We start from the raw sequence: 24,768 nt of genomic DNA, 5'->3' as shown, positions 1-24,768 counted from the left end.
AGCAGAAAAACTAGTGGCATTTTTGATGCCTAATATTGCCTCTTGACAATAGAATTAACATTCATTCCATCTTCGATAATTCATCATGGAGAATATAATTCTTTATCGAGTCTGGAACAAGGCTTTGAAAGACCATCCGCTACCAATCCGGCAATTTTAAATGAATAAAATTTACCTAGTATTGCAACACCTTGAAGAGTCAATGTCTGCACTTGTTCCACGAAATCATCCAAATACAGGTTGACATCCTTTGGCTTTGACGAACCATAATGGACGGCAGCAACAAAGGGGGAGCATTCGTTATTTTGATGACAAAGTTTGATTAATATTGGCCATAATGATCCTTTCGTATTTGAGTGCACAGTCATCCCACGAATATGCACAAAGACCTTTATTTCCCTTTCATCGAAAATTTCTGGCTGAATACATTTTTCTAAACCATTTTGTACTCTCAAGTAGATATAGTCTCCTATATCACCTGATTTTGAAACCATGGAGGTGCTCTTTACTTTATGAGAAAAGCCCATGAAAGTAGCTTCACTCGCAGGTAATTCTTGGTGGCCCACTGCTTTCAGATCTTTAGGCAAATTTGTCACAACACATGTTCTCATATTGGTGATATTGCTGATAGCCCATTTTCTTAAAACCTCTACCATGGTCATCTCTCAACCTGCAGGTTCTTCTCATAGGCTGCGTGACGATAATGATGTGCTGTTAACACTCACATGTGATAAATGAGAATGAGATTCATCTGTCAGAGACTCGTCCCTCTCTGTAATCTCCTGCCAAGGGCAAATTGTGTGATGAACCCCGCGAGAATTCATCACCCGTGCGGAAAATAAAAGAGGAAGGAGGAGTTAATAATAAAAATAAATAGTAAAATGAAATACGGGCAGGCGGGAACGGAGGAATGAGTGAGTGTGTGAAGAATTAGGTAAAATAAATAGGGAAGGAGTTAGTGCGAAAAAGGATCGAGGAGAAGCAAGGAGAGACAGAGGAAAAGGAAATACCGGAGGATATCGTGGAGTTGCCAGGAGTTATCTGCCGAATACGAGCCCCGCGAGATCACCCCGCCCGGAAAGGGCCCGGCTGGCGAGAGGCAAGATAGACGGCAGACCAGGCACGGATCTGTGGAGGAGGAGACACGCGGCTAAGTCGGAGTGATGACCCGCACCCCCAACTGTCGAGGGGATGGACCACCGAAGATGGGAGGCCTCGTCGCGATACGAAACCCACCGTCGCGAGGGTACCCGGCAGAGAAAAGTACCAGGTGGAAAGTCTCCCGGGGGCAAGCCGCGCAGACACTTCTCCGCTCCTGCGCAACTCGCGACGAGGGGAGAGCCAGAGGACGTCGCCGGTAGCGAAGTCGTGAGAGAGAGTCGACGTTGGGCAGCGATGGGGAGCTCACGTGTACGGGAGTCGATCAGCGAGGCCCTGAAGCCCGCGAGGTCGTGCCCGGGACGCCCACCCCCTGGCCCGAGAAGCCCGGAAAGGCCCTCGAGCCGAGGAGTGGCCCCAAGGGTAGCCCACGAGGCTTTTTAGCCCCGGGCGACCCTGGGAAGTATTATCGGTACCGGGGACAACCCACCCCCCGGGGGGGACAAGGAAATTGGTTTCCCAGGGCAGGGGTTGGGGCCACCCCCAGGTAAGCCCCGTCCCCCACCGCCGGCACGAGAGTATTGATTGAGAGTATGTGACCGAGCAAGTGCAGAGGGTAAAATGTGAATGTGAGTGTAAATCCTGCCTGACCCGGTGACACCTGAAGCAGGAGAATAAAATTATGATAAACGGTCAATCACGCGGAGTTAAGTAGATCCCCGGACCCCGCCCTCTCTCCAAAACCTACATCCTGAGCAGCACAGGCACGTAACCCCATCCTAGCCTCGCGACCCCGGGGAAAGCAGTTAGCGGATCTGGCAAAACGCAGTACAGAGGTAAGGAGGAGCATCAAGGGCCAGTTAGCGGACCTGGCATATAATCGAAAACGCAGTTAGGGGTTTCTTCGAGCCGCAGGTTAAAAGCCCGGTCTCGCCCAGGGGTGGCACTGGGTTACCAAAGTCACCGGGCGCCTGACGAGTATTTAATTAAAAGAGCAGTTAGGGGAGCATAGGGCTAGGGTGGTACGGGTATGGACAGGGATCGCCGAAAACGAGTCTAACCCGAGAAAAGCGTGACAATTGATAAATCACTAGTCGAACTATCCTCTTCAGGGAGACCAACAAGCTGTTCCGATACTGCACAGCTTCCAAAATGTTCTCCAAAAGGTGCTGCAACCTCCAAATTGGATTGATTGGCCTCTCCAATCCTTTCTGCATTACAATTCTCTGACGGATGATATTCTATGCTAGAAAATAGTTGAAGGGAGGCACACACTACTCGTTTACCATGTTCATTCACATCACCAACTGTAGTCTCTTCGTTACACATTTCATTGTGTGTTTTTAAAATTACTTTTTCCGCTGCCTGTAAGCGACCATTTTCTTTGCATAATCCATTCTATTCCCAATCTTTTGGTCCTTTCTATGTTCTTTCATTTCCACAAGAGCTTCACTGTACGGGTTAGATTTACACCTATTTTTGGCACATATTTGCATGTCACATAGTCATGAATCTTTTCTGATTCTGATGTTGAAATAATGTGTTGAATCCAGTACTTAGTATTCCTTGAAAAAAATATAGAGTCTTATTAATCTGATAAATCATGTAATTTAGTCCATTAAGTATCATGATTTATTCGTTTTCATTCGCAAAATTCCGTGCTTAGCAGTTTATTACATACCCATTATAAGAAGGTACAAAAAATAATAGTTGCTGTGACTGAATTTTGTTTGTCCGTATAATAAAGCTATTCACTAATTGGCATCGAGTTCTGTAGAACTAGACTCAAATAGACAAAAAAAATGTATTCTAATATTGCATTCCATCTTCAATCATTCATCATGGAGAATACAATTCTTTATCGAGTCTGGAACAAGGCTGGAGAGAATATTCACATTCAAGTTGGAATAAATCAAGGATTCAACGAGAGAATCAAGGTTGACTCCATTCTCGTTGACAGAGTCTCGATATTCTATGTTGAACCACCATTGGTTCCATCGTCAAACTAGACTGTTCTCACCTGGGAAAGGCGGTGTGGGTTTTTTTGGCTCATCGGAACTTGCTTACAATCCCATAAGTCAAAACACGCCATTACGCACGAGTTTCATCTAGTATTTTGTCTAGTTAGTGTGTATCACTAACTTCATCCTTTGAATATATTTAAGTGCAATATGAATATATTAAACGCAAACTTTCGCGTTATAAATACCAACTCCCGAGATTCTCCAACTGCCCTACTAAGAGTTGTTCAGTAGATGCAAGTGATTGGTGTCTATCATCGGGTGAAGTGGGTGTACCTTAAACTACAAAAGCTGAAGTGAGAAATATAATGAGGATTGCGTGTTGACGGAAAACATATTGTGTGAAGTTAGTTTGTGGGGGAAAAATTGCACAGTTCTCGATTTTTAGGCACATACAGACATGACCGAAAAATGACATATTTTTACTTTTGATTCCAAACTTGGGTATTCTACTATGAAAAAATTGTTCATTTTCCACTTAGTGATTACGATACGTTTATTTGTCGCTGATCGCGGGTCTCAAAAAATGGATAAATAGGCCACGTATTGCTCTAAAAAAATGGCAAATCAAAAATATCGTGATTTTTGCAAACAAAAATAATAAACCGCTCAGAGGAATATTGCTAAGTTAATAAATAGGCCACGCAATACTCCAGAAAAAGGAAGAAGGAAACAATAAATCGACGGGTACCGCTGGACACTCATTACCGGATATCATAAGGACGAGATATTGCTTCTACATACCGCTCTCGAACATCATCCGCCATGGATTCCATGGTGACCTCACTACGCATGTGCTGCGTAGGCCTATCGGACAAACCTACGACTTGGAGGGAGAATACGAACTGCCATTCCCGGAAAAGGTAGAAAAACTTACCGATTGCTACCGGAAAGATCCCGACTTTTCCGCATCTTCACTGCGAGATAAGAGATCTTTTTCTTTATATAAAAAAGGCACGAAATAATTTCAAAAGCAAGGGACCGTTGTCCATGAACGACATCTCTTCATATTCTGATGACGACTGGCCAATTAAATATTGGTGGATTGTCCGAAAAAGCATGAAAACCAACTTTAAGAGAGGGAAAGTTACCAAGGACAAAAATCTCGCCTATTAAGCTCGGATGACATCAATACGAACCAACACGATTAAGCAAGTTCAATGATCGACCCCCCCTCCCCCACCGAGATGCAGATGACTAGAACCTAGCTTAGAAAGGCTCGGACCAACAGTGATCAGAGCGTCAATCTTACTTCAAATTTCGATCTTCTAAAACCCTCAGTTCAATTGAGCTCCAGTAGTTTCCTAGTGCATCTCTGCCTAGCAACATGGTCTTTGTACATTTCACCAGTGAACAGCCATTCATCTCACCTGAGAAGATACCTTCATCAGTTCAAAATCTCCGCATCCCAGGAGATATCTTCATCAGCTCAAGATCTCTACATTCAAGCTCATCTGGGAAGATACGTTCACCTGCTCAAGATCCTCAGATCCACATCGCTCACAGCGATTAACCAGATACTGAGACATTCACCCATATCATTCAAAAACATAATTGTAAGTCACACATTTCGTTTGCCATTATTAATTTTTTTTGTTTTGTCATTCCTCTCTTTTCACTACTCAATCTTTACTTGCATTTTCCGAATTCTTGGTAAAATATGTAACCCTCAACTTTGGCCTAAAAGCATTCTCATTATAATAAAAGTTTTATACATCAACTATGCGCGTAGTCCTTCATGATGTGCTTTAGCACTTTGTTCCACACATCACGTTCCCAAACTACTTTCGTTCCATGGTTTTTTGAGATCTGAACGATTCATCGCATCCTGAGGATCACTTTTCGTCTTCATCATTCTTTAAAAGTTGACTCCAAGACCGCAACACATTCCGAAGCAGACAATTATTGTATATTAATTACTTACGAGTTATATTGTCTTGTAACTTCTGGAATCGGTGAATTCCTCAAGAATATCTCCGCAACTAAGGGCGGTAGTGAATTATTACTGAGTATTATGGAAGGACCATATAACTTCACCTCGTCAAATCCGAAATCCCCATATACCAGATACCCATTGTCATTGCCTACATTTTGAGCATTTTCCTTTGACACTCTGCCACGCCTAAATACAAGTTTGGTTATGAAAGACAGTGTTGTGAGCAATAAGAAATGCTGTTTACGTAGTAGAGGATTTGTAGTCATCTGTGCCTAACTTTCCGAGACAATTTTTGAAAATTTTTTTCAAAGGGATAGGAATGACCTTTTCTTCCTCTTATGCCTTTACAGCTTCATACAATTCAATTGCCGGCCGAAAACGCTCCTCCGATTGGTCGAAATTTGCAGACGCAAAACAATATGACAAATGTCCCTCTGCTTTAAGATAAATTAAGTCATTCCATCAAACTTCTCTGTAAGCGAAAGGTCGTGTCAACCTTAGTAGGTTCGAAAACCCGAGCGCGAAACGCAACAAATTTGACCATCTGGCTTGCTTACTCTTGGTAGTACAGCTGAAAAATTTGGAAAAAGTTACTCTGATTCAAAATCATCTGCACTGGGATATTTCGTATTGCCCAAAAACCTTTTTTTGCCATATCTATCATACCACTTACCAACTCAAGTTAGGACATTGTGAACCGTTCAATAATCACGGAACATGATAGAATAATAATTCTAGTGTATCGATGAAAAAACATGCATCGGTCAGATGACACAAAAACTTTCTCCACTGGATAATTATGCAATTTCGTTGTATGTTTTTAAACATATTGAATTGCTAGCAAGAATTTGATTTGAACTGGGGCGATATCAAGGTACGCGCTATTTGAAACGGTTCTTTTTAATTTACCCGTATCAGTGCTAAATCTTTTTCAATTTTCATTACTACATGAGTACTTTCATGACTACAGAGCAAAATTACATCAATTATTTTTTCACTCGATATTTCAGTTTAAATATTTTTAAATTGCTTTCGAAATGGATATCCCCGAGCATTACAGGATATACTATGCGTATTACATTATATAATACAGATGTTCAATTCTGAAGGATCACAGAATGAAGAAAGCGCTGCAACAAAATGTATGAAAGTTCCGATATAAAGATGAAACAATAACCACTTAAGAGCTGATTTGAAATAAAAAATAGAGGGCCTTGACAGCTGAATGTACCATTTGATTTAGAGTAATCACGCTTTTTTAAAGAAATAAAAAAGTATAAAATAAATACAGAAATCGATACCCTCCACATGTACAAGTATATATTGGAACTCAATGACCGTGTGGGTTAGGTATAAAATCGCCCAACTACCTTTAATCCACAAGTGATTGGCTTTCACCTCCATTCATGTCACTGCAGTTTACCCGATTGCGTCGTCTACTTCCCTGAACTCAACAGCACAACGTGAATTCTTTCTCCCCATCAGGATTGCTTTAACAACTACCGCGCATATTAAGTACCCGTGAAGGAATACTCGGTTGTGCACGTATACTACCTCACTGAAATCATGCTCTCTCCCATTTTGCCTGTTCGAAAGTTTAGTTTTTGAACATTTTTTACGATTCACTATGTATTTCATAGTCGATTACCACGGACAGGGTCATACTTGAATGGATGACCGGTGGGGAAGGCACGAAAACGGAAACACGCGGGTAGATGAGATACCCATCGTGCGCTACCTATTACACGGACTGACACCTGCAGTTCAATAGCGATTTTACTATAATTGGTTTGATAATACATTCTGGTAGTCTAAGAAAAAATTGAATGAATATCTCAGTCAAGTAGGACTTATCTTTATGATGAAGCATTCTAAATGTGAAATTGATACATTAATTAAACTGTACGTGGGAAATTCTATGCATGTCATATTTTTAAAGATGAATTTGCTTTTCTCACCGAGTAAATAAGCTTCTATTAATTTTAGAATTATTTTTTGACATTCATACCCGTTAAGATGAGTTTTTTGGGGTTTTCTCGCCCCCGATAGATACCTATTACAGGCCATAGCCTGAAAAGTGTACTTCACGTGTACTTAATATCCGCGGTAGTTTTTGAAGCAATCTTGCACAGAGAGAGAAATACATGACTATGCCGTGGCCGAGTCCTGCTTTCGGAATTCAACGGGCCACGACCGGAAAAAGTACGACGTGAAGTGAGCCACTGTTAAGCCCAGAGAGGTCACTTTTGCAGTTTCCCTTGGCATGGTTATAATTTGACGTCATAATTTAACGTTTGACGTTTTTGCCTCAGACCTCAGAGTTCTTAATGAGAAATCCTTTTAAAGTCCACAACATGCATCTGAAAAAAGCTAATTTTCTAACTTAACGTTAGCACCGGGCATCTTTGAACGAGTTCGTAGTGGCCACCACGAAACAATGTATCGTCCATAATACATGAAAGATCAGTCTCATAAGGTATTGCGTGCAGGGTGAAGAGTGACCGGCAACCTCCAGGCGCTTGGAGAATTTAGAGGTTGATCTCGGTATGATTAATACTCCGTATGCGTATACATGCGGGACGGACAGCTGCGAATGACTTGTGCAGGCCATGGAGCAAAACCCCTCCCATTCAACGTTTCCAACCCACTACTCATATCCTGTACAGTATACTGCACATCTCTACCTGTGTATTAGCTTATATCTCAATGACCACATCGCAGTCTGCCTGATACATATTACTAGGCTTTGAGTATTCGGGTTTGACGCTGCGTTAATTTGTCGGAGATATAACCCCCCCATCGCTGATTCTCAGCTGCAGCTAATCGAGTTAATTCACTTGTTTGATTATAACACACCGCAGATGTCGTGTATGTTATACATTTGCAGTACGTTGACTGGTGACAGTCAAATTCATCTAAACAATCTATCGTCATGCCGAATATGTAAACGATTTCAATAAATTTGTACGCCTCTTAATAAGTGAACGATTTTAGACGCACTGCAAAATACAAATATTCGAAATTAATACCATTAATAATCATCTTCAAGCGCGGCACAATCATGATAATCAAGACTTAACCAGGTTCATTTTTGATACGTCAACTGGAGAAGTAGGACATATGAAACGTACATATTTCTCTCAAGTAAATTAATACTTGGCAGCAATTATTTTTTTCATCAGTGTAAAACTAGATCATTGTTTTTTTTTCTCAGTATAAAATTGTCAATATTATTGGACAATTTCTGAACAGCTTCGTTGCAAATAAATGACCGGGGCACATTTCGCAAGGTAAAAATGTGATCGTGTGGCACGAATAAAAAATTATATCTCAATCGTCCGAAAATATATCAACCATTGCGCTTAGATCTCCCATTTTATCCGGCTCTTTACATATTCTTGGTCATTAAAAAAATTATTATTACCATCTGAAAAATGGGCTTAATGTAAAATAACCTATAAAGCGTGTATTCAATGCATTTGACGGTAGATAATTAGGTTCCCGTTGGTTCTGACATTTAAACCTAGAAAAAATATTACAAGGAAGTTCAACCAGAGGTACTGGCCTTATGAGCTCATCAAGGGATGAATTTAAAAGAAAACTACGTCAGTCATAGTGTTTAATAGTCAAGCGTAACATATTGACTTGGTGCCTTGACTTTTACTCGATCTTATATAGTTAGCTTGTAATTGCATTCACTCGGTATTAATGATAATACTTTTTACATTCATTTAATCTCTTTGGTGTTATTTTTATTGTTAGACAATAAACCATAGGAATGGTTCAGGATTACTTTGTAGGATAAATGTATGGGCAACGTTAGGGGCAGTCAATTGATAGTAATTTAGTAGAAGAAATTAAATGGAAATGAGAGGTTGATTATTACGTATACATTTTGAATTTTCTAATTGATTGGACATATTAAAGGATTCTGAATTTCCACAATTGTAGAAAGCTATTCGTTTAATGTTGAAAGTTAAAAGAAAAGGGGCCCAATGACTGTAAAACTCTGCTTACATACTAAATAAAAAAAAGGTAAGAAGCTATTTGTACATGGCCGTATTGAACTTTTCTACCTTATATGATTACAGAACTCACCTTCGAAAAGTTCTCCACAATCTAGTGCCGAAATGTACCACTTTCCTAATGCATAAATGTTAATAAACTATGAAAACTCTCTGGCATCAAACGTCGAATAGTAGACTTTGTCACAAGTAATGAATAGAGAAGGGTTTCCATTGCCTTATAGACTGACTGACTGAAAGAAACTTTTCTTCACTAACATTCAACATTTTAAAACATCAATTTTATGAAAATGCCAATTGTACTTTGGTTTTTCATCTTCATTTGCTTCAAATAAGAAAAGGAACGCCGTTATCCACTATTTGTCAAATGACGTATGTCTTTGACTTTATGGGACGTGCGATTCCATCCTTAAAAACTTCAATGTAGCCGTTTTCAGTCTTCATTCACTTTTTCATCGATTCCATAATAAATACAGTGGTCAATAAATAAACCATTCTCATATTTGGAATAATATGATCAAGTATCTCAATCTATTACTCGACAAGTGGTTTAATAGTGATTTAGAAAGAATCTCTATTTTGAGGATAGATTGCGTTATATCAGTTACACCGCAACTCTTTCTTTATCAATGTCTCGTAATGGAAAATCAAAAATTCACGTAAAAATATACGATTGTTAATGACTCCTATTTATTTACGTTGTATTTGAGAAAGAAGACGAAATTTTACTCGATGATTTACAAATCGTGAACGATATGTCATCTTCTCAATATTTTCGTAATCTCACCTATATTTGGAAAACAATGACAACGTGACGAGGTTGAATGAATATTTTATATTTTCTCTTCCTCTCATGCAATTTTTCCGGTATATTAATCTCGGGTCGGATGAATCGTAGCAAAAAATGACCTATTCAGATCTAAAGATGAATGAAATGAGACGGTGGCGCTTAAAGGAGCTAGATTACGATGATCTCAAATACCTAATGTTTGAACTCGACTTGCAAAGTGTACACGGAGAGAAATATTTAGTAAAAATTACGGAACTTTCAGTTCACTTACCGATTACGGAGTTGATTCGAAAAATTTAAGTGACGGTATCGTTATTTTTCACCGATAATTCAGATAAAAATTATGGAACACTGCGGAAAAATTACGTGACAGTTCCGTAAAATTTCCGACAACCACATTTCGCTCCAGAATTACGGAAAATACACGTAATTTTTATTGAATATTTCTCTCAGTGCAGGACCTGGTAGTAGGACTTTGATTGAAAACAGCTACCTTTGAATCTTACCCATCTCCTCGGCACCAACCGTATCGTTTACCTGAATAAATACCGGCTTTCACTGGATATAGATATATCAGTCTACAATGGCTTCCCTATACTCTTGGTACAATTGGTAAATTCAATTCGCATCATACCAAGTCAGGTGTTACGACCGTTCGCTTCACTATCGCCTCTCTTTCATTGGCCGATTGACATTATATAGTAGAGGGTGATTAGGTAATTTAATTTTGGAAAAATTTTGTGCAAGTGCGTACAGACACATTTCACCCCGGGCTAATACCTCCAGAAAATTATTTTAATTACATTCAAGAGATGTAATGAGATTAATGCGAAGAGATTTTCTTGTTTGGATTACTTTTTCTTTTGACAGAGGTGACTTATACTTTAAGACGATTTTGTAGTTACTAAAAACTACAGACCTTCGAGTGTATTAAAAGGGGTTCAGGAATGGGTAAGCTATAGTTTTGAATGGACTAGTGAAAAAACGAAATAGCCTGAATAATGAAAGATGCTCGGCAAATTAACGCGGAATTTTTGTATGGAAACCTTTACTGTCTACACGAAATAAAACTTTTACGAATAATCAACCCCCTAGATGGCTAATTATGGATCAAAGTGCAATACGATCAGTAGTTAACCCCGGATAAATAAAAAGTGTCTTAAGCCTAAATAAATTTTACCATACAGCCGGCTGACTCTTAGTTTCATACATTTTTTACGCCAAATTTGAATACAATTTAGCCATTAAATGTACAAACAAGTAGGATATGCTGTTGTAATTGATATCATATAATTGTTTTTGCTAATGAATTAGCAGCTCGCTCCCGAACCGTTATTCGCAATATATAATTGATATAACAATGTATTGATTTACATTCACAAGATGGGTACAAATTATGTATAAAAGTTGGATAAAAATTGGCATGTCTGACAGTAGTATAATTTTTAGGCTACTATGAGTGCATAATTTTTGTTTCAACTGTCACTTCGGCCAATATTATCGGCCGGCTCGCTAATTTTTAGTTACGTCCGAGAATCAAAAATATAAACATTTATCTTTTATTTCGTATGTATTTCACTAAAACATGTTAAAAAAATTTCAAATGAAAAACTGAATATAATGTTGAAAATGGTAAAATGTCTATGAATGAAAATTTACACCAAAAACGTCAATATTAATCAGATTTCCAAAATATTGAAACATAATAGGCTAGTCAAATTGGGCCTTAACCACCTCAAAAAGTCCTGGCAGGCTGAAATTATACCAAAATGTAGAGAAAATTCCCCTCATCATCATATTAAAAATGTGCACCCACACGTTCAGCAAGAAATGTGTTTAATTAATTAAAAATTAATTAAAAAGTACGAAAAACTGTACTGGATTAATTGTTCTAATCCTATCGAAAAGATAAAAATATTCAGATGTTGGGCTGATCTAATTCTTCAAATTTCGAGTCGAAGTAATGATCGTAATCCCACTATTATTTTTTAATTAACTTTTAAACACCGTTGAGCACAAAAAGACCCAAACAATCAGCTGATTGTGTATGCCCGGCCCCCCGTTGCGCGCGCCGCTCATGGGTATACGCGGGATGCGCAGGAGTTTGAAATGCCCTGTGCAGTGCGTCCAGTTCAGTGCGTCCAGCGACGCGCGCAACAGGGGGGCGGGCATACGTGATCAGCTGATTATTTGGGACTTTTTGCTCCAAATCATGTTAAAAAATTTAATAAAAAATAACGAAGAGCTTGGGAACATTGATTCCACTTGCAATTTGAAGAATTGGATCAGCCCAACCTCTGGATATTTTTATTTTTCCGATAGGATTATACCAATCAATCCAGTGTAGTTTTTTGGCGTTCGACCTCATTTTTTCATTAGTTTTAGAAGAAAATTTAAAGATAATATATTATTTTGGAAAAATATTCATTTTTTAGATTGAGAATCAATATCGGCCGGTAAAAACTGCAATGTTTGCTATTATTTTTTTCACCCATTTTTCTGTAAGGTTATTGAACCAAAAATTTAAAAAGCAAGTTAAAAGATGTCAATAATTCGGGAAGCTGAATTTTGAGAGTAATTTAATATCTTTTTCGATGAGTAATAGTTATCTTCATATTCAGAAATGTTTTTGTTCATGTGTGAATTTTTTAATTTCTGTTCATAGCGGCGACTATTTTCACCATTTTACCATTTGACAGAGGTCATGATCAACCACTGGAGGTAAATCTATTATATGAGGTATATGTATGGCTTAGGTCCTAAAAAAGAAATCAAAAAACTCACACATGGATAAAAATATTTCTGAATATGAAAATAGCTATTACTCATCGAAAAAAAATATGAAATTACTCTTAGAATTCAGCTTCCCGAATTATTAACATCTTTTAGCTTGCTTATTAAATTTTTGGTTCAATAACGACCTTACCGAAAAATATGTAAATAAAACAATATCAAACATTGTAGTTTTTCCGGGCCGATGTTGATTCTCAATATAAAACATGAATATTTTTTGAAAATAATATTTTTTTAAATTTTCTTCAATTAACATTGTTTTCACATTTTATTTGTAACGTCTGCGTTCAAAATAAATAAAAACGTGATGGTGAAGAAAATTTTACATTTCCCATGTTTGACTCATTTCCCCGCTTTTCGTTTTCTTCACCGACCTTTCTCCTCTTTTCTTTTTCTTACGTGTTACCTACTTCGGTTGATTTCACCCGAGGAGAAGGGCCTTTACGACCTGGGTCATAAAGTTTCAGGACTGAGTTTCGTGAAGAGTAAACCCATATTAACAAACCATTTCTTTTTTTTTCAATACAAAATATTATAGTATGCGTTATAAGCACTGAAACATTACGCCAACGCATTTTTCGATGGCCTCTCCTTGTAGTAAATATTAAATGGAATCTCGAGTCCTTTTTTTCTCTGATGCTCCTCCTTCTCGATAACCTGCTCCTGATAATCACACACTAGTTATCGTAATCATATTCAATGGCTTTTCTGACATTTTGTATTTGTCTGTGAGAAATTCTGTTAGAGAAAAAAATTATTCTAGAAAAGACTAATTGCATTACAATGATTGAAATTAAGACAAATCCAGTGAAGAATTGAGCCAGTAATTGTGGGATTGTTTCGATTAAATGCAAAAGTGTCAAAAACTCCATTCAATTTATGAATTGATTAATTTTGTAATGATTTTTCTTCTATGGCCTCAGCGAATACTCTAAAAACTTTAGCCCATTAGATCGATGTCGGAAAACACGGTCAAAACCATTACCTTCGTTCTCGCGACCCCGACGGCTTTGGAACGACAAAACCAGAAAACATAAACGAAACTCCGGGAATAATCAGCAGGTCATCCAAATTCTTGACAAGGTGTTTAGGGCGCCAGCCGATTTTTAGCCACGCGGAATCGACAAGCCGCAACCGTAACTCTAACCATATTCAAAACTCAATTTTACGCCGATCATCCCCAGAATTTCCTATAAACCTAAACTAAACCTAGAATCGGGGAGGTGCGAAGGTACGGGACCACTCGGTTGCTCAGTGTGCGGGTCGTGGAGAGAGGGGTGGATTCGTGGGCGAGAGCATCATTTAACAAAATCGGACTAATCTCGAGAACGTGAATCAAAACTGAAGAATTTGTGATGACGAGGATGGGAGTAGGAGAAATTAAAATCAGTTGCTAATATCCTTACATGTTTCGCTATTGACCCAAAATTAACGTTTATCTATCAAAAGAAGATCATAAGATTCCTACCGATCAGTTGATAGGGCATAAATCCTATTAGGTAGCATTATTCTGTCGTTCGGTAACGACTTTATTCAATTTGGTAGCTCAATTCTCCCTAATTCCCCACATCAGGGATATTTGTCGGTTAGGTAGCGAGAGGACTGTTTCGCTAGCGGAAATGGCCCGCAGACATAGGGAGTCATTAGGTAGCTTATTTCCCTGCGTGAGGTATCGTTATCTTGGCCTTTGGTAGAGGAATTGGTACGCTCTAGCAAGATCTGCCTTACCTACGGGGCCACCACCACACCGGGGGTGTAATAAAATTTTCAGGTAGCGGGAAAGGTCCTCCGACGCAGGAAGGTCTTAGGTAACATGATTCCTCGGATAGGTAGCTGGATACGAGGGTTTTGTAGATAACCCCGCGATGTCTAGCTAAATCAGTAGCGTCAAGGTGGTAGGTAGCTCTGCGAGGGGTTCAACAACGGTTCTAGGTAGTGAAGGGTTTTCCCTGGCGTAGGGAACCCTTAGGTAACGTATTTCCCCGGTTAGGTAGCACAACCCTTACCGATTATCTAAATCAATAAGGTCCGCAGGGTAGATAGCCGTTCAGGTAGCGAAGCAAAATTTTGAGATAGCGAAGGGGTTTCCCTGGCGTAGGGAGTGGATAGGTATTCTATTGCCCTACTTAGGTAGCAAAATTTTGTTTTTTGGTAGCGAAGCCCTCATCCCCTAGCGAAATCAGCAGCAATGTTGGGGTGGATCGCCGTAACGAAGTTTCCCCGTTCGATTACTGAGGAATTAATTCCCGACTAGACGGGTTTTAACGGTCTGGACTGTTAAATATCAATTCATCAACTGATTACTTCGCTACCGAATTGATTAATTAAATACCCGATGGCGTCTCCGGGGCTGCTAATTAATTGCGCAAATATATAAGATTAATCATAATGCGCGCGAGGTAGCATGGTAATGTTGTGGATGCCAACCAAGAGATAGCGTCCCCATGCCCAACCGGAATCCACAAAATGGCGAACAATTAGGTCTCGGGGAGCATTATTGCGTCACCCAGAGGAAGTTATCCAGCCTCACGAAGATAGCAGAGAATTTTTAATAGGAAGGTAGCCGAAAATTTAATAAAAGGGTAGCAATACATTTTTTATTAAGGTAGCAAAAGTGAGACAGGTAAAGTTAGCGAAAATCGTTAGGTAATTGGACCTGTTCCCTGAGCCCTTCGGTGAGCTCGGAAAATTCACAGAGGAAAAAAAATTAGGTAGCAGGTATCGAAATTTCATGTGAGGAGAGAGCTGAAATTAGGTAGTAATAGATAGCAGGGGAGAGGGGCATTCCGAGCCGCGTGGAATCCCTCATCCCTTAAATTTTGCCTTCTCGTGGCGAAATTAAATCCTAAACATTCGCTGGAATCAATATATACCTAAAAGAGAACATTAGAGAGCATTTTAGCGGTTGGGGGAGGCTTATTGCCTTTCTCAACCGCGAGTTCCCCGTATGGCGTCATATCGCGAGGTAGCGATGCCATGTGCAATTGTCCATGTTCGCGACGCGTAATTTCCCTAAAATCACACTTCCCGCACTCATTTCACTACATTTATTGCACTGGTACTTACCATCGTGCCAGTGGAGTCCCAGGAACGAGTCGATGTAGAGCAGGTAACTTTTTAGCCGGGAACTGTCGCGATTTACGTTACGTGGGATACATCCACACACGTGTCTATCGTAACGGCCCGGGGTGAACTACTATACTAAGGTCAGCATAAGTTCTTACTTCTCTGGAAACCCCCACTCCACGCAGTTACCACCTGTAACCATGTCCCCCACTCCTAAAATCAATGTTAAAACTTATGCTGACTTCAGTATATCCGCCGGTCGCGTGGTTCCGTTCGAACCTGTTGCTCCGGGTGGGGGCTACTCGGTGCGAGGTAGTTAGCACCACATAATTGAATATTCATTAGTTTTTTTATTTCGATCAATAGTAGGATCTTTGTACATCATTGTAATACGATTAAAAAAATTTGTAGACCCTTCATTATTTTTTCATTAATTAAACAAAATAATGATCAGAAGATAGCACCCCATCCCTCTAATTTTCATTTGTAGACCGAAATAATATTAACATTGGAAAGCCAATCTTTTGTAGATAATAAATACCTTAGTTTCATTCTTTTACACGTGATTATTCATTAGATTTTAATTAATTTAAACGAGCTCTATAGTGTTTACATTGGCGCATGCGCAGACACTCGTACTCACACGTAGTATGGTGTTTTCGGTTATCAGGGAGGAATTGTGAGTAGGACCATTGTATAACATTGTAATAGTGATGAAAATGTATAGGTTTCCCAAGAAGATTTAGGAGAAATTCCCTTCTCGATCCCTTTTTCCAGTTTCGAATAATCCTTGGGAAGTGGGTACCAACAATAATAATCCTCCTCCTCGCTCTCTTTTTCTTTTATCCAACTCGATAAAACAATCTCGATTGCAATTTTGCCATCAAGAGTGGTCTCGTCCATAACTTTGACGAGTCGATATTGATAATCATTCGAAACTTGGTCACTCATCTCCTAAAAGATGAAAGCATTCTCTTAATTGAACCTTATTTAAAAATTTTTTTTATCATTTTTTTTTTTAGGTTAACGGCACTTCGTACCGAATAATTGAAGAAATAAAATTGGTAATTAAAAAAAAAATGAAAAATAAAACCGGTAATACTAAAAGATGGGAATACTTTTCATTCTCCAATGAATAAAACCCTTAGCTTACGTGATCTGATGGAATTCACGTTGAGGTGGAATCTCGTGTACTCGTGAATGCGTTGCACTAGAAGAAGCCAAAATGGTTGCTTGACAAAATTGAGAGTGTTGGTAATTCAACCACATAAGCCTTTCGCAGAGACAATAAAATGGCTCCTGTCACTTGTTTGCTCTTTTTTCACTGATCCCACTTTTCACTGATCCCACACAGAACGGACCGCAGCTTGAAACCGTTCACTCACATGGTTTAACACAACTGACGGCATCTATACTGAAGTCAGCATAAGTTTTAACATTGATTTTAGGAGTGGGGGACATGGTTACAAGTGGTAACTACGTGGAGTGGGGGTACCCAGAGAAGTAAAAACTTATGCTGACTTTAGTATACTACCCCCTCCCCTCATTTCACCGAATTGCCTCGACGCTCTCCCCACTTCTGAACGCTTGTTTGCAATGCAACTACATTTGGTATATGAGAATCGATTCTTTTAGTTGACAGTTTGATGAGAAAAAAACAGGAAGTCTCTACAAATCGAGAAAATTATACCACTTCTTTATTAACAACTACATTGTTAATTCCACAAATTATTTATACAAGTCCCCGCTATTATTGAGAATACAACGATTAAAAATTATGAGTTTTCTAGACAAATCTACATGTCATGACATCAATGATTCTTATAATATTCTTTTGAAGATCAATTTCACTCAGAATCTGTATGCAGCAACGAAATTGCATATTGTTCGTTCCGAATTTTCAGTAAAATACCTTTATATTTTACCTCAAGCAGCGATAACAATTCACAACAAACTCCAATTTGTTTAGAAATACATGGTGCACTAAATACATTCTCGAATTCCTTAACCCTAAAACCCTCCATAAAAAAAATATTGGTATTCTCGACATCGCAGGATCGTTGTACCTTTATTCTCAATTTTGTAATCATGAAAACATCTCCACAGATCAAGTGCACTACGTTATCGGGCTCTTTTCCACGTACATTAAAATCACGTTAAGTGAGAGATTCCAATGGCTCGAAATTTACTTCATCGTTCTGAACGATTGCCACTTTTTTAATTCTTTTTAAGTTTTGAATAATTTTACGCTTTCGTATTTTCACATTTTCACATAATTCTTGGGCGTCCAGTCGATTGATGACTTATGGTAGAAGCTTGGCTCTGCTGCTGATATAATTTTTCATCTGCCCACTAAAATTTTCTCCCCAAAATGCTGAGTAGTCACATAGAGACGTTCGGAAATACTCAGCATCATCAGGTACATGGATTAAATTGTGAAATGTCATAATCTGTGAGTCCTCACCATAATAAACTGGCATCAACTCAAAAAAATTCTTCAGTAATTTTCTGGCTATTTCATGATACTTCACGATCCACATTATTACAAACAATCCGACAAGCCACATAAAGCAACAGAAAGTGTTGATATTTTTCTCTATCCAAGATAAATTTCAGTAAAATACCAGCCACATACACCCGCCGTATGAAGGACGGTGTGGTTCAATATTGACAAATGATTTGAATGGAAATCAGTATATATTCGGATAGTTCAGTTGGGAAGAGCACCCGACTGGTAATCGGAAGGTCCCGGGTTCGATTTCCGGTCTGAAAATATCTCAATTTTTTCTGGAATTATTTGTAGACTAAATATATTGAGAAGTTATTCCCACCTATCCAAAATCCATTCCATCCATTATTTCCATTATCCTACCTAAAAATGTGGAACGTAAATACCCCCACCCTATTCCAAACCGTTGTACTCCAATCGTTGTATTCCAACCCTACCCATCTTGGATACTGGTTGTAGGGGATCAAAAAAGTGGTCCGAAATTTATAGCTACAGATCGACTCAAAATTCGATTCTGAATCGATATATGCATACTTGCCGGGACTATTTTTTGGGAACCTCACTAGGCCATCTTGGGCAGGGGTTGTAGGGGGTGAAAAGAATGGTCCCAAGTTTATAGCTACAGATCGACTCAAAATTCGATTCTGAATCGATATATGCATACTTGCCGGGACCATTTTTTGGAAACCTCATTAGGCCATCTTGGGCAGGGGTTGTAGGGGGTGAAAAGAATGGTCCCAAGTTTATAGGTACAGATCGATTCAGAATCAAATTCTGAATCAGAATTTGATTCTGAATCGATATATGGATACTTGTCGGATACTATTTTGCATACTATTTTTTGGGAACCTCAGTCGACCATCTTGCGTAGGGGTTGTGGGGGTGAAAAAATGTTGCAAAATGTGTAGGTATAGATCGACTCAGAATTCGATTCTGAATCGATATATGCATACTTGTCGGGACTATTTTTTGGAAACCTCAGTCGACCATCTTGGGTCGGGGTTGTGGGGGTGAAAAAATGGTCCGAAATTTATAGGTACAGATCGACTCAGAATTCGATTCTGAATCGATATATGCATACTTGTCGGGACCATTTTTTGGGAACCTCTGTCGCCCATGTTGGATAAGGGTTGTAGGGGGTGAAAAAATGGTCCAAAGTTTATAGGTACAGATCGACTCAGAAGTCAATTCTTAATCGATATGTGCATACTTGTTGGGGGAATTTTTAGAAAACAGTGGACAATATCTGGAAATACGCGATAATAACCGCCCCCCCCCCTTTCATAGTGAACCCATCACTTGGTCGGCTGCCGTTCGATTACAACCGAGAGTCCGCTCACCCGATCCACGTTACGCTGGCGCCATCTGCCAGATTTCCCCACACTATCGTTTCATTGCATCATTACACTACGAATTATTTTTCTCAATTAATTAGAAAAACGTTCCTGATTAGCTCCATGTACCATATTTTTTCATAAGTATGCATCGGGTAATTATTGTCATTCATTCTGACCATGTCCAATCGTTTTTGGTCCATATATGAACATTTGCGTGACATGGGCGGAACATGGGCGGAATACCGCCACAGTTACGCTCAAAATGAATTTCCAGGGCGTAGAGGTCATGTCATATCTGGATATATACGTCTTTTATTTATTGTTTGACCTTTCACAGTACATCTTTCGCATGCATAAAATCCAGTTGCACCTTTTACGCATTTTAGAAATGCTCTCGCTGGGGTGTCTGCGGGAATACCTGCTAACTCAAATTTATATTTTTTGCCATGAATCACAACACCTTCATTTATTAATTTTGTCGATTCATCAACAAAATCTTTGCAGTATTCAATAACATTCTTCGGCTTAGCTTTGTCATAAAATAGAGTAAAAATAAACGGTGTTGAATGATATTGAGGGTGTAGAATTTTCATGGTAATCGGCCACATTTCACCTTTTGAATGATGATACATTTTCATTCCATCTACGTGGACGACCACACGAATAGTCTTCTCGGTAAAGACATCTGGACCTATTCGTTTGTATAATCCATTAGTGATACCCAGATAAATATATTGGCCTATTCCATTCTTGGCGGTGATTAGGTTCCGGGTTTTTATTTTGTGTTTGACACCTAGTAATTTATGACCTGTCGATGGCAGATTTGAATATCCTAGATTCTTGAAAATTTGTAGAATTTCCGTCACAGTTTTCAATTTGATGCATCCTATGTTATTCATTGCCCGTTGACGTAATATTCTTTCCAAACTAAGAGGCTTAACGGGTGCTTCCTCAGGGTGCTCAATAATTGAGGGTTCATCTTTATGTTCATTTTCATTTGTAACATTTATCTCATCCTCTCCACTATGAGATGACAAGTTATCAAAAAAAATTCCATCACCATCATTCAATTGAAAATCATCACTCAAATCTGGTAGCTGTTGATTCACATCGTTGTTGAGGTCATATTCAGTCGCATCTATCCAGTCATCGTCCCTAACTATTTCTCCATCTAATACTTCATCACCACTGACATCAAAATCACCACACATATAAGACTCTTTGAATTTTCTTAATAAACGATGTTTCTTTACTCTTTCAGTCGATTTACGACTACTGTATACATTCGGTGCCATGGTTCTGTACGATTGGCAGGCATGGAGATTGAGGTTAAACAACTTGATTTAAGGAAATCCGACAGTAGGAATTGTCCTTCATACATGGAAGTTTACGTAATACAATATGAAGTAGACAAATTTCCGTCCTGTCCATCGATTTGAATCTTGTGAAGAGTTGGGTACCAGGCTTCAATTCAGCATGGCCGAAGCTTTGATTACCAGGCTTTGGAAGGAAGTTCTGGAAATGGCTTGATCCTAGACTGGCTATCAGGGTTTAATGGAAGGATTGGATCTCACCATTATCTAGATTTGGAGACCAGTCTTACATAGGGGACACGCCCAGCTATGTTGACCAAGCCTTGGCAGCTAGTCCTAGAACCAGCTTGATCGAAGACGTGCTACCAGGCTTCAATGAAACCATTCCATTTTATCATTATCTAGGCTCGAATACCAGGCTTAGATACGGGATGGGCCCAGCGGTGATGACTAAGCCTTGGAGGCCAGTCCTGCGAACAGCTTGATCCAATTCAGGCTACCACGCTTCGACAGAGGCGTGGGATCTCGTCCTCATCCAAGCTTGGATACCAGTTTTAAATACAGCCTGGTCCAAACCTAGCGCTTACAAGCCTTGGATACCAGTCCTGGGTGTGGATTATTTGCACCATGGAAAGAACCTTGGGCCGACCTTGATTGACCAAGGCTCATAAAACACGGCTGAGCCAAGCTTGGGCTGGTTGTAAAAGCCTGGCAATTCCCACCTGGGTTCGGATCGCTACAGAAGGAAAGGGAAGGACGTATAGATCACTCGGTGTGTTTAATCGTAGTGTGCGACCGTAATTGGTTGGGAGAGGTAGATTCAGAGGTTGCGCTGAAATGCTCAAGACTATTTGACGAAAATCCATCTGATTTGCATCCATTGTTTACAAGTGTACCAAAATGTATTATCTATGGGGTTGACAAGACCGACACGATCGAGCCGTGGTCCTGGATAACTCACAGGGTAGTCTAGCAGCCTCCATATTTCCCATACTAATGTTGCCCTCTAAAATGGTGTCCAGATCCTTAATTAGGTGACGTAAACCCATCCAAATGAATATGCAACATCCAGAATCGTTTGGTGGATGTTAACTAGAGATTTCCGATAATTAGGAACACCAATAGCTGTTTAGAATTTAGTAAAAAATATGGTAGTTTATATTTTTTTCTATTTTCTAATGCTTTACAGAACGAAATCATTTACAGTATCCTTCTTTGAAAAATCATTATCATTCTAAGCCAACTGATATTTTCAGCTCTCCATGCTCCTGTTCTCTCCATTAACTGATACGTGTGATACACAATTTTGAAGGTTATGAAATTAATTTTGAAACGGTTATCATGTTACTCCTGTATCTTCATCCCCACTAAACTTATCGTTTTCTTAACATTCGTTTAGATGTACCATACGATGTCACATACGCACTTGTCGTTGTATTCTTTTCATCATTTTGCGATCATTGACGATTAAATATATAATAATAATACGAATAGAATATCCTGTAACGCTCAGGAAATTCAATTTCGAAAACGATATTACATTTATTAAACAAAAAATTTCCGTTTGTAAATATTTCTAGCTGGAGTGCTCAACTGAAAATGATTGGAAACATCGAGGAAATTCTGCTCTGCATTGTTAACTAATAATATCAAAGGGTCAAGAATGAATTCGCGTTTTAAAAAGTTCACAACTGAGACGACTAAATAAAAAAAAATTGTTCCCAACCGTTTCTAATATCTGATATCGCCTTTTGAAAGCGAAAGGAGCAGTGCTCAGTACACCAAAAAGTTTTCAAGCTGAGCTTGAATTTTTTGTTTCAATATAGACCAATTTTCATCAATTTCCTCCAGCAATAAAGTTGTGATGACCTTGGTCGTCAACCGAGTTAAATATTTTCGTCATTTTTTTTTTATGACTGAGCTCTTTTACAAGGCAAGCTAAATTTTGAATAAGGCCTCTGGGAGACTCCTCTCGACCTCAAGTATCAGGAGAGAAAATTGATTTATCTTTCGGGCACTAACAAATTTATTTTTATTGTCTCTAAATACCGTTCGTCGGGGCAAAATTCCCGACATCGAGACGCGTTGAGAGCGCGGAGGGTCGTCACGACTTCCGCGAAGTCTGGAGGAGCCTGCATGATGACCTCGACCTCGACTAGGAGAATCAGAGTAACAGAGGATCGGGTAACAGCGTCCATCCACAGGCCCAGGCTAAATCAACGGACGCAGAAGGTGTCCTCGATCAAGGATCCAGCATCTCCAGCTGCTGAAAGTACGTGGTTCATGTCATCCTGGTAGGAGAAGCGACCTGGAGAAACGCACTTTCCGAAAAGTGAACAGCTGGCGCCACGGGAAGTTGAAAGGAAATTATTCAAGCTGGAGCTCCCTCCGAGAACACCGAAATTTCCATGAAGTTTCCACACAGCTGACTCGTCGTCATGGTCCAGCGCGAAAGATTCATCTCCACAAATTTTTTATTTCAACATATTTTAATTGATTGGTGTGTAAACCACCGCAAAATCATGTTAAGTTTAGGTCAAATGATTTTAGGATTTATTAAGAATTTACCGACAAAAATATTGCAAAATTCGTAGAAATTCATTTTAAGTTTGTTTTTGATTTATATTCGGAATTTCCGAGAAATTTAGAGACGCTTATTTTATATTGCGAATTCCAAGTATTATTTCGATTTTGAGGAAAACATGGAAATAAAGGCGAAATTCGGAGAAATTTCCCCCCTTCTTTTCGAAAAGCTCAAGCATTGTGAAGCGTACCGACCTCAGCTTGAGCAGAGTTGCCTCCCAGCCGGCGTACCATTAAGTTCATTTTTTGAGGAGAGAACCAAGTTCTCATTTTGAGTCTAGTTTTGAGCATAGTTGGTGTCCTGGTTGTTGTTCTGCCGGGAGGAGGACGCGGTGAAGCGACTGAACAGATGAGCATAGCCGAATTATTTGAATTTGGAGGAATTAGAGAGTTCTTTAGAGTCTTTTGTTGGCCACGCAATGGCGTCCAATGTCGCTTCCTTTTGAGCTGAGGGAATCAGACCATTCCCTCTGAAGTTTAGAGTCGAGTATAGTTAGATTTAAGTTTAGTATTATTATTTTCTTGTATGCCTTTTTGATTATCGGAAACATCGATTGGTGTGAGTTAATTTCGTCGCATAAATTGTATTTTGTCGCGACGAGAACGCGATACCGGAAATATACATTTTGTACTATTTTTTGTTCGACTTTCTCACCGTGTGAATTATATTGTTTTTCTATTACGAGGTATAGATCTGTGTCTTTTTATTTCGAGATAGAGGAGAATCCCAGAGAGGGGGTATCGGCCTCCTTTCCCTTGTAACAAGAAGGGTTTACTCATAAATGAGCAGTGAGCCATTTTGAGATTTTGGATTTATCAATTTTTGCACTGAGCTGAAAGAGTCAGTGCATCTTGAAAAATATCGGCACTGACTGGCGTCCCGGCAATTTTGGGATTATAGAGAATTTTTAGTAAAGAATAAATTTAAAATTTTTGAGTTTTAGTCTTGGAGGTTGTTGCCTACGTCACAAAGTAAATGTAATGTTCTATTCACAATTAGATTGCTCGTAAAGATTCAATGTTTCGCGGAAATATTTACAGAATACAGTGTCATTATATAGTATATTGCTCACCTAGGGAGGACAAGTAGACAAGTCCTTCCCACGTGCAAAATTACCATCCGAGCCTTCGGCTCGGGTGGTAATTTTGCACGTGGGAAATGCTTGTCTGATTATCCTCCCGAGGGTTGCATACGATTTTTCTGTCGATATGCGGCGAAAGTGACGTTTCTAACCGAACGAAGTGAGGTTAGAATGCTCACTTTCGGCGCATGTAGGCAGACAAAACAAGACTGCAT

At 39.2% G+C, this 24,768-nt stretch overlaps 1 protein-coding gene and 1 non-coding gene across 11 annotated transcripts in view; both read left to right on the top strand.

Annotated features, from left to right (window-relative positions):
• The window catches only part of kek5 (kekkon 5), a 490,550-nt gene that overhangs the window by 440,380 nt on the left and 25,402 nt on the right, over positions 1–24,768 (top strand). The window lies entirely within an intron of this gene.
• TRNAT-GGU (transfer RNA threonine (anticodon GGU)) lies at positions 18,429–18,502 on the top strand. Its single transcript has one exon. It is a non-coding gene; the product is annotated as a tRNA-Thr (tRNA).

The sequence above is a fragment of the Fopius arisanus genome, unplaced genomic scaffold (genome assembly GCF_000806365.1).
Source record: "Fopius arisanus strain USDA-PBARC FA_bdor unplaced genomic scaffold, ASM80636v1 scaffold00022, whole genome shotgun sequence".
Classification (NCBI taxonomy): domain Eukaryota; kingdom Metazoa; phylum Arthropoda; class Insecta; order Hymenoptera; family Braconidae; genus Fopius; species Fopius arisanus.
The sequence above is the reverse complement of the archived record's forward strand: the minus strand, read 5'-3'. Positions and strand labels throughout refer to the sequence as shown.